The 11,848-nt window shown below is 42.8% G+C and overlaps 1 pseudogene across 1 annotated transcript; it reads left to right on the top strand.

Moving 5' to 3' along the window:
- The first annotated feature begins 9,371 nt into the window (after positions 1 to 9,371).
- On the top strand, positions 9,372 to 10,718 carry LOC308655025 (sperm motility kinase 2B-like; annotated as a pseudogene). The gene has a single exon. The product of its transcript is annotated as a sperm motility kinase 2B-like (transcript).
- Positions 10,719 to 11,848: the final 1,130 nt, after the last annotated feature.

The raw sequence follows: 11,848 nt of genomic DNA on the forward strand, positions 1-11,848 counted from the left end.
CCCCTCTGGTTCCTTTCCAGGTTGGAGAATCTGATTTAGAACTTTGGTGTTAGAGAACCAAATTTTCACGCCAGCTACATGTGTGAACTGCCTCTTTATAGAATCATCTCTAAAATGATCCCTTGGACCTGCAAATCTCATCGTTTTAAAAGCGATTTTCAGTCTTACCTGGGTTGGACAAGTGTCAAAATGTTAACAGTTTTTATTATTTAAAAAAATACCCCCTCTTATTTTCTTTGTGCTACTAGTCGTGGGCTTCCGCAGCACTTATATGATCCTTTTCTTCCTATACTATTAACATTTGCACCAGGTTGTGATCTCATTCATTATTTTCCTACTTCCCATTTCTCCAGCCTAGATGCAGCCCTCTGAAAAGAATGGGTTCTGAAGGAAATTCAGCCAGATCTTAGGCTTGAAGCTGTCTGTGGGAGTCACCAAGACAGGCTTCTCGTATGGGCCTGATCCAATATATCAGGTGAATATCATCACCTGTTCTTTGTTAGGAAAAAACATGGATTAATTGTTTGGCTTAAGTCTACCAAACTAACATTGGACCTTTAAAAAACAAATACTTTCCCTAGCTTTGGATTGTCCTTCCAGTAAGGAACTAAAATAATGGTAAATATATCTTAGATAGCCTTATCAGACGCTTTACACTTTTATTTGTTCAAAATGGAAATGCTTTTTATAATTTGCCTGATAATATTATTTCCTGATTTGATCATTTTTATCAAGGAAATTAATGTGCTCTTTCCCATGGGAAATCCATTTCTACCGAGAAACAACAACCATCTCATCCTCTTCCTCCTGTCACCACATTTTTCACTTATTTTTATCACTAGTTATTCTTTCATACAAAGGTGTCTCATTTTCTCAGGTGACTATAAATTTCTTAAGCATAATAGCTACCAATTTATTCTTATCCTAGCACCTTATTTAAGGTTTGCCCCTAAATACATCTTGAGTGATGACATGCCAGTTGACATAGCTCGCCTTTCTTCCTCAAGTCTGGGCATTTGTGATCTAATTATTTCATCTTATGTCTTTCTGAAGGTGCAATCAGAATGACACCAGTAATTCTGCTATTAAAAAAAATACAGTAAAGCAAAAAAAAAAAAATCCTACTATAGAATGGCTTTTTCAGACCAAATCACATCAAATAGGTAGATTAAAGGCAGGTGGTTGTTCACTGTACTGTTCTGTCAAGTCTTCTGTAGGTTTGAACATTTCAAAATCCCAAGTTCAAAATTAAAAGAAAAAAGTTAAACACCCAAGGATACCTCCAACCATAGGCCCAATGTCTTTCGATTTTAACTTTGCAGATGGATTATTTGTTTCAAAGATTGCTAAATTATAGCAAAGAGTGCTGTGTCTAAGAATCTCAAGCCTTTCTCCTCTAATCCTTTTCACTTTCTTTCTTTGTAAAAATTTTCACATTGTATTTCAGCCATGTCCTCACCAACTTTCATCAATAAATTAATGGCATTTTTCACAAGAGATGTTCTGCAGACTTTGGAATTTTTCATCTAGAAGAATTGGATTCACAGATGGAACAAATAATCACACAAGTGTGAATTTTCGGTAGTGTGTGCAATGTGAATCAACAACGAACAATCAACCCAATAAGGGAAGGAAAGGGAGAGTTCTCATTAACCAGGAAGAAGGGGCAGCATGAACACAGGCCCAGGGGGAGACAGGACCAAAAGAAGACCCATGAAGCTAGAGCGCCAAGGGGAAGATGGCTCAAGATAAACTTTTTAGAAATGAGTAGAAGTCTTATCTTCTGGTCTTCAGGGCAATGGGAAGCTACTGAAATATCTTTGAAAAACAGTTGACATAAACAGACTTGTGCTTGAAGACCTTACTCCATCCTTGTTGTGGAACTGACTCAGGGGACCCCAGTGGGTGTGGACAGACCTACCACAAAGGCTCGACATAGGTAATTTGGTTCAGGAATTTACAGCAGTTCAGTAGAGAGAAGTATACTAATTCATGACTCGATTTACAAAATTAAAATGTCAGGCAATATTAGTATAGTCTGGGTTTCAATGGAGGTTCAGATAGACGTGAACTAACTCAAGAAATATACAGAAGATAGAGTCATCAGGAGTTGGCAATGGGCTGGAAATGAAATTTGAGGGGAAGGGAGGTATTGGGAACACCAGATTATGTGACTCACAATATATCTATCAGCACATTAAAGTTTCCAATAAATCCTATCGCAAAGAAACCAGGCTTACTATCTAATCCAACATTTGCCAAATTTATATGAACCCAGAATCCCCCTTTTATTTAGTAGCTTCCTGGGAATACACATCACACAACTCTTGAGTTCACCTAGGATTTGCTCTTTTATTTTGAACAATTCCAAACATTCTTCACTTTTCTTTAAACCCCTGTTTAAAGTCTTCAAGGCCTGCCATAGGAAAATACCACAGGTTTCAACCACAGAGATTTATTTTCACAGTGTTGAAGGCTAGCAGTCCAAGATCAAGGACCATAGGTTTGGTTCCTTTTAAGGCCTCTCTCTGTGGCTTATAGATGGCCACCCTCCTGCTGCCTCCTCACAAAGCTCTCTCTCTTGGTTGTGTGTGCCCTACCTTCCACTTCGAGGGATACCAGTGTTCAGCCCTGATGACTTCACCTGATGGCTTTATCTAACCCTGATTTTCTCTCAAAAGTCCCACCTTTAAACACTGTAGGCAGACTGAATTTCCTCCCTCTTAATGCCTCACAACAGGGATGAAACTCCAACCTGATTTTCAGAGAGGACAAACCATATTCTAAACCATAGCATCGAGGAGCTGGGGGTTAGCACTTCCAATTGTGGATTTTGAGAGGACAGAATCAGCCTGTAACAACCCCAAAGGCACAAAGTTCTTATCCAGAGCCGGTGCCATCATTGTCCCTCTACACCCTACACCACATATAAGCACTGGTGGTCCTGTGTCATTAACCCTAAAACTTCTCTATCATTAGTGCTATCCATGGTGAATCACAGTACATGCTGCAGTAAGACATCCATTCTGCAAGGCATGGTGGTACATGCCTGTAATCCCAGCATCTCAGGAGGCTGAGGCAAGAGGATCATGAGTTCTAAGCCAGCCTCCGTGACTTAGTGAGGCCTTGTCTCTAAATAAAACATTTTATTAAAGGGTTGGGATGTGGCTCAGTGGTTATGCACCCTTGAGTTTAATCCTCCGAACCAAAGAAAAGTTATCTATCCTTACTCAAATTTCTTATTAGTAAACCCAAAACATACCAACAAGGATAAGCAAAAAAGGAGCCAACAGCAGTCCTGAGAAACTCTATACCAGACAGCAAAGGTAAAGATGTGAGTGGAGAAGAGAATGCGTCTGGATAAAAATCAAAATTAAAATTCTAACCAGGTGAGACCAGCATTTCACCTTGAAGCAGAAGAGCTCCTACACCCAGGCAAACAAACTGTCTGCCCCGCTAACTGTGCCCACAGTACTGGGGTCCAACATCCACATGACATCTTTACATGTCAGGGGAACAAGCACCTTGTGAGAAGCATGAGGACTAAATGTAAGTTCTTACTCCACTCTGCCACTTCACTCTTTCTCACCCTAGTGGAATGGCTGAGATTATATTGGTCGATTCTCATATCTTTAAAAACAAAATCATTTTGCACATGTAAAAAACTATGACACCCCAATGTCATCTGACTGGCAGAATAGTTCTATGGTCTGAATGTTTGTGTTGAGGAGGCAGGGGATTTGCAAGGATGGTGGAATGTGATGGACATCATTATCCAAAGTACATGTATGAAGACACAAATTGGGTGTCAACCTACTTTATATTACAAACAGAGATACGAAAAATTGTGGTACATATGTGTAATAAGAATTATATTGCAAAAAAAAAAGTACATGTATAAAGACATGAATTGGTGTGAACATACTTTATATACAAAGATATGAAAAATTGTACTCTACATGTGTAGTAAGAATTGTAATATACTCCATTGTCGTGTATTTAAAAAATAAAATCAATTAAAAAAATAAAAAGATTGTAATAGTAAACAGCACAAGAAGATGAAATGCTCCATCTTTTTGACATAGCTAAAATCCAATGTAAAATCTGCATGTAAAAGTTTGAATCCTGCTTTTTGAAAAGTTTACGATTATTTAATAAATAAATCTTCCAGACTTAGCTGATAAAAGTACATCACACATTGTTCCAGGTGGACACCATTGCTTTTATTGCTTATGTATGCCTTAAATATTGCACAGGATGTACTTTTACTTAATTTTTTTCATTGATATGGATTTCAAATGTAGCTGGACATTCTGTACCTTTTTTCTGTCAATGCTAATTACCTACATTTCTCTTGTTTGTTTAATGTAATTTTTATTAAATTTTATAAAAAACATTGTGCTAAATACAAAAAAAACCAATCCCTTGTTGAAGTCCTTATCCCCAGGGTGATGTTAGTAATAGAGATGGGAACTTTGGGGATGATTGTCATGAAAGGGATTGGTGCCTTCCTACAGAAAGATGACAGAGCCAAGTGTCTCCTTCTGCCATGCAAAGGCACAGTTGAGAAGGCTTATCTATGAACTTAGAGAGGGGCCCTTGCCAGATACCATATTTGGCACTTCGATCTTGGACTTCCTAGCCTCCATGACTCTGAGAAATAAATTTCCATTGTTTGTAAGGCCATTCTGTTTATAGAATTTTGCCATCTCATTCCCAACAGACTAAGACAATAGGTCAATCAAAATACCATGAAAATATTATGTCAGCAACTCCTAAAATCCACCTAAGAGGTGAATATTTTACATAAAATACAATTATACATTCTATAATCCTCCACCAGACCCAGAATCACCTTCAGGTTTCACATTGTTTCTGGTTTCAGGCAAGCTTTTAAACGTCATCACATCATCTTTAGTGGAATTGAGTCCCAAATGAGTCACAAGCCAATAAAAACTACCTGCTTATTTGCTAATTAGATACAATTTATCTTAAGGAAGGAATCAAAAGGAATTTTTTTTTCTCCTAAATTCTATTAAATCTGAGAGTCCATCTCCTGCTTTTGGGGCCTGGATGCTAGCCATTACATTATTTTATGAAATATGTCTACTCTATTATTCCAACTTGACAGGCAAATGATGCTAGGTTTGTACATCAGAAAGTTAATTCCTAGACAGGCATGGTGGGGCACACCTGTCATCCCAGCAACTCAGGAAGCTGAGACAGGAGGATCAAAAGTTCAAAACCAGCCTCAGCAACTTAGTGAGACCCTGTCTCAAAATCAAAATTAAAAAAGGGCTAGGGATGTGCCTCAGTGGTTATGTACCCCTTGGTTCAATCCCCGGCACCTCCTCCTCACCAAAAAAAGGAAAGGATAGAAAGAAAGTTAATTCTAAAAAGAAATCGTTTGACCTGGGAGTACGAGGAAACCACTATCCTATCTCAAGAGCAGTGCAGGGATCCTTGGAAACAAGAGGAGTGGCATTGATTTCCCTGAACTTGTTTGACATGGGGTTAGTATTGCTAGTCTAGTTCCATTAGGTTCCCCCTATAAACAGCCAGTAGCAAGATACTATTACATGAATTAGGTTTGAATTATGCCTCTATCTATAACACAGCACTAAGTTAACTGGAAACTGACATGTGCTCATTCAAGGCAGACTTAGTCCCTATTTTTTTTCCTAGTACAATCAGCCCTTCATGTTCATGAGCTCCATATCTGTGGATTAAACCAACTGTGGATTAAAAATATTCAAGAAAATTATGCTTGTATTGAACATTATAAACTTCTTTTCTTTGTCAATATTCCATAAACAGTAGAGTATAACAACTCTATAAATGACTGAAATATTTGGAGAAGTGTGTAGGTAATTTGAAAATACTAGACCACATAAAAGGACTTGACCAACATAAATTTCTGGATACATGGGGCGCTGCTGGAACCAATCCCCCACAGATACTGATGGACAACAGTAGATATTTACAAAATTCATATTCTTTTTAGTGCTGCCATGTCTATACCGTGGCTCCTGAGATCTCTTTAGTTCAAATCCGCTCCTGCCTCTTCCCCACTTTGCCATTTTATCAACTAAGATGAAGTTCAAAGCCTCTGACTCTTGCTTGGTGATGATAGTTTTCTCTCTGCCGTCTTCTTACACAGCCTGGTAATTACATTGTTCATTTACTAGTTTCACACACAACCAAACCAATCCCAAACATGCCACCAAGCAGCCTTCAGGGAAATGTATTCCAAAAAGCTTTACTGAAACCACTTATTTATTGACATTCAAAGACGTTCAATCATTCTGCTGAGCAACAAACACTTGGGCCAAACAAGAAACAGCCCGTCTTTCAAACACCTAACCTTTGTCAAAGGTTTATTGAGAAAGGAAAGCCACAAAAGAGCTGGAGGTGCCAAACTCGGGCAGCCTTTGTCCTGTGCCAGGTGACAGTATCATATTGCATCAAATATGAGCATATAAAAGAGAAAAAAAGCAGGCTTCTCTCTGTGGTGAAACTGGATTAAAGTTACTGTTCCTTTTTTGTGGATTATTATATGTATCCTCTTTCTAAAATGTTATTTCCCTTCTTCTGCTTGAGTGCCTCACCCCTAAAACATACACACATGCGCATGCGTGCGCATACACCTGTCCTCCTACCTTCTTCACATATTTGATACATGCTACTGATTTGCTGTCAACGAAGTTATCTTCCCCCTGGACTCCTGTTTGTTCTAGTTCCTGGCTGACCAGAGATTTTTTTGTTAAACAACAATAAAAGCTCTTACCAGTCTGCATGAGGACATGTGTGAGGTAATCCCGGTGACTGGAACAGCCCAGATGATCCAGAAATGGGCTCCACGGTGTCAGAAGTTGATGGTTGTCATTACTGAAATGGAGATAATACTTGTTTTATGATCTGTGTACGAAAATAGGGCAAGACTCACGTGAAATGCTTTGCATGTTTTGAGGTAGATGTTTCTTTGCCCAGAGGTTAATAAAATACTTCAAAAGGGCACAAAAAGATTAGCCACTTACCTTTTTACCAGTAGGAACATTAAAAGCCACAAAAAAAAGTTGCCAAGTATAAACCACACCCACCACCTAGGCTTTATGGTTGACATTTTCCATGTTGTATTGGTCCTCGATCTAGTCATCTAACCAACCTTTTTATTCATTGATCCATCTTTTTCTTAAAGGAAAATGCATTTCAGAGTATGTTGCAGACATCAGTTCACTTCATCCCTAAACACTCAATGTGTATTGCATTAACTATGAACTTAGTTTTTATTTGCAGTTACCATTGTTCCTTTTCTCTTTATCCTTCTCCTTCTTATCTGCCCTCTTCTCCTTCCTCCTCTGGTATAATTTACATACAGTGAAATGCCCAAATTTATGTCATTTGGTGAGTTTTGACAAATGTGTACCACAATTAAATGTCAATGTCAAAATCTAGAAACCCTACTTTATGGTAAAAATTGAAGATGTTAAAATGGGCTTCTGAATATGCTTTAGGCTTGAGGGGAAACTCTGCCAATCTAGGGAAGTTGATGGATCCCCATATCAGAGGGATAATTTTAAATGCCTAAAGTAAAATACATAGGATTACAAAGGAAATAGTTATCAGTTTTTAAGTGATGATATAGTAGTATATCTTTCTTCTTTATAAATGCACTAAAGAACAAGATCTAGTAGTAAATCTAATAATGTCCATGAATTTAAAGTTGTGGACATAAATAATTTTTTGAGATCTGCCACAACTCCAGTGTGATATAAAAATATCTAGAATTTCTACTAGAGACAAAGTCACAAAAACTTTTTTTGATGCTTTAGTTTAGTGCTTACATTCAGAATGAAAGGAAATGCTAAATTTTAGAAAGCATTGAAAATGGAGACATGACTTTCTCTCATTTTACTTCAGTTACTCTCAATTCTATCCATGAACCTCTTCAGAGCTCTATACAATCCCACATAAAAACTCCTATGTTTGTGGTAATTACTATCACCAAAGAATGACCATTATCTGTGATCATCCTTTCTTCTTTCCCTCCTGCTACAAGTAAAATAAGCCAAATCCAAAAACCCAAGACCATATGTTTTCTGATAAAAACATGTTGATCCATAATAGTGGGGGGAGAAAATAAACTTTGGATTGGGCAGAGAGGAGTAATGGGAGAGGAGGGGGTGTGGAGGTGGTAAGGAAGGCGAAATGAGACAGACGTTTTTGTCCAATATACATGAATGATTACCCTAACAGTGTGACTCCTATGCCATGTACAGCCAGAGAAAGAGAAGTCGGGCTCCATTTGTGTAAAATCTGTCAAAATGAATTCATGGGTCATGGATACCTAATTACAAAAAAAAAAAAAAAAATCAATACAAAAAACTTCCAGGCTCCTTTCTTTTTTTTTTTTTTTTTTTTTTTAAAGAGGGGGGAGAGAGAGAGAGAGAGAGAGAGAGAGAGAGAGAGAGAGAGAGAGAATTTTTTAATATTTATTATTTTTTAGTTCTCGGTGGACACAACATCTTTATTGGTATGTGGTGCTGAGGATCGAACCCGGGCCGCCCGCACGCATGCCAGGCGAGCGCGCTACCGCTTGAGCCACATCCCCAGCCCCCAGGCTCCTTTCTTATTATGAAAGTTGAAAAGGTTCCGCAGGCCCCAGAGATGACCACTGGTAGCCATCGGTTACTCTGACCTCACAAGGAGCCACTGTGATGGGCTTTCAAACACCGGCCATATAAGAGGGGGCCTGCAGCTGGGTTATTCGTCCATAAGTACAGGAAGCTCTTGGTGGTGACCTGTCGGACTCCCAGATAGATAGTGGTTGGCAGTTGGTGGTTAGTGGTTTGGTGGCTGGTGGTTTCGGTGTTTGCTGTTGTTTTTTTGATTTGGGCTTTTGTTTGTTTATTTTGTCTTCTGTCTTTTGCTTGTTGGTTTTGTTCTTTTGTTTGGATTTGTTATTTTATATTATTTTTTTAATTTATTTTTATTTTATTTTTAATTTATTTTTATTTTATTTTATTTTATTTATTTTATTTATTTATTTTTATTTTATTTTATTTTATTTTTCATTTATGTATTTATTTATTTATTTATTTTTTGAGTGAGCGTCCTTAGTTGGATCCTTAGTTGGTGTTCCGGCTCTAGGATGCAGTCAGAGTAGTGAGAATAGTGTAGGGTCACAGGAGCCCAGCTCCTGCTATGAGTCGGCCCTCACCGACCATTACCAGGTGGTGAGGGAGCTTGGGGAGGGGGGCTTCAGCCATGTGTTACTGGCCCGCCATCTCCTCACCGGGGCAGAGGTGGCAGTGAAAGTGGTGTACAAGACACAGAGGAAAGTGCCCGTCCTCTCCGAACCGGAGAGGTTGATGGCCCTGGATCACCGCAATGTGATCCAGCTCTTCCAGGTCATGGAGAGCCCAAGCACCGTCTACATGGTCATGGAGCACGTAGATGGGGGAGACCTGTGGCGCTACATCCCGGAGGTCGGTGGCCTGCAGGAGGATCAGGCCCGCCTGGTGTTCAGGCAGATCCTGCGTGCGGTGCGCCACTGCCACGACAGGGGCATCGTGCACCTGGACCTGAAGCCGGACAACGTGGTGGTGGACATCAGGGCCGGCAGCGTCAAGCTCATAGACTTCGGCCTTGGCGCCACCTTCACGCCTGGGCAGAAGCTCAATGGCTTCTGGGGCACTATCCCATACCGTGCCCCTGAAATCATACGGCACCAAGAATACGAGGGTCCCCCAGCGGACGTCTGGAGCCTGGGGGTCACCCTGTTTCTCATGCTCACAGGGAGACGCCCATTTAAGGCCAGGGTCGCCAACCGCCTGCAGGACGTCCTCATGGAGGCCAGATATTACCTTCCCAGGTACCTTTCCCAGGACGCCTGCAGCCTCATCCAGCAGATGCTGAGGCTGGACCCCAGGCAGAGGCCCACCCTGGAGCAGGTAATGGATCATCCATGGCTGAGCCAGGGCAGGGAACCCTCGCCCAATCCTTGCAGTGACCCACACCCCAGACACCCAGACCCCGCCATCATGACCATCATGTTCGACATGGGTTACGACCCCTACCACGCCTGGGTGTCCCTGGACCAGCGAAAATACGACGAGGCCATGGCCACCTATCTTATCCTCCAGCACCTGAGAACCCAGGCCGCGGCGGGGTGGGCGCTCCAGGCGAGGCCTGTGCGCAGAAGGTTGGTGGTGGGGCCTCGCCCAGGCCCCGCGGATGCCCCCGGCCTGCGCCCCAGCAGGTGGTGCGCCAGCGAGCCTGCCCATCCAGTGCCCTGGGAGCGCCAGCCCCCAGAGGAGGCCAAGCAGGCAGAGAACAGCGACGCGGTCAGTGCCAGTGTGCCTGACATTCCTCTGCGCTGCTTCCACGTGGGCACAGTCCCTCCCAGCCCAGCCTCCCGAGGTGACCCTGTGCCCCGCAGGTCCCAGGACCCCTGGCCCAGCCTATGGAGGGTCCTCTGCGGGTGTGTGGCAGAAGGTCCCAGCTCCTCCTCCCAGGAGTTGTCCTCAGGCCAATCTGCTAACAGCGGCCGGGGTTGAATAGGGGTCACCAGGAGGATCGCCACCTGCCTCCAGCAACTGTGCTGCTGCTTGCCCTGCTTCCGCGGACTCCGCTCCAGAAGAAGAGCGGCACCAGGGCAGGGAGGCCACAGGCGCCCTAGGTATCAAAACAGAGTGGCCCCAGTGGACGCGCCCTGAGGAGGCACACGACCAAGGGACAGCCAGAAGACCCCGATCTCCGAGCAGCCTGACCTCAGAGTCGGCACCGAAACAGCTGCAGCACTGAGGGACGCCCACTGGCCTGGGCCTCCCTGTGTGGACTCCAGCCAAGAGCTTGTCGGCCTCCACCACCACTCTCTCTGCCCCCACCTGCCACAGACACCAGAGACACTTCCCTGGGACATTTCCCCTGCCCTGCTCTTCCCCGGCCTTCCTCCTGGGCTTCTGGGAAAGGAGCGATGGTTCCTCATCAATTTCTCTTTCTCACCCATTGTATAATAAAATTGATTTTTCAAAGACTATTTTGTTTTGCTTTGTTTTAAGAGGGAAGGCTTGAAAAATAGAGATAAAACTTAAAAAGGAAAAACCAAAACCAGAGAGGCCTCAGGGCAAAAGCAGGAGCCCAGCAGATGTCCTGACCACAGCCTGGACCACTGGGCCTCCCTCTGCTGTTCTGTGTAGATAGAGACTCGGGTACCTTCAGCCAGTGTAGGTGGGGACTCACATGCCTTGACCTCGTGTAGACGGAGATTCTCTCCTTGAGCCACTGTAGACACGATTCTGTTTTAGCAGATTGCTTTGGACACAAAGGATCCCTCTCCTGCTCTTCAGGCCCCTCCCTGAGATGTGTGGAGAGGGTGGGTGGCAGGTGTTAGAGAAGACTCGTCTGGAAAACCACTGGACTCCAGAGTGTCTGTGGCACCACCTCCATAATCCCACGGGCAGGGAAGCCAAAGGAGGGCCAGTGGGCGGGGTGGGCCCTCCTGCAGTGATATTTGGTTGTGGCACCAGCACACAGTGCCACCTCCAAACCCAACATCTCCTCCTGGCTGCTGCTAAAAGATCATGAAGGTGAGGGGTGAGCTCAGGGTTCAGCATGGCTTGTGTCCTCATAGGGAGGCCAGGGCAAGTTTGATTCAATGTGACTTTGGTTGTTAGGGGACTGTCTTCTCTCCTGTTCAGGGGATGTCTGTAGTAAACATTTGAGTTTTCTTACTTCTCACTTTGGGTATGTCCTAGAGGAATTTCTTGGCAGTTCCTGTGGGGGTTTCATTTCCCATGAGATAGGATCAGCAGCCAGATGGGAGTCTGTGGCAGGGTAATTTCAC

Source organism: Spermophilus citellus, assembly GCF_964194105.1.
Source record: "Spermophilus citellus genome assembly, chromosome: 8".
NCBI lineage: Eukaryota > Metazoa > Chordata > Mammalia > Rodentia > Sciuridae > Spermophilus > Spermophilus citellus.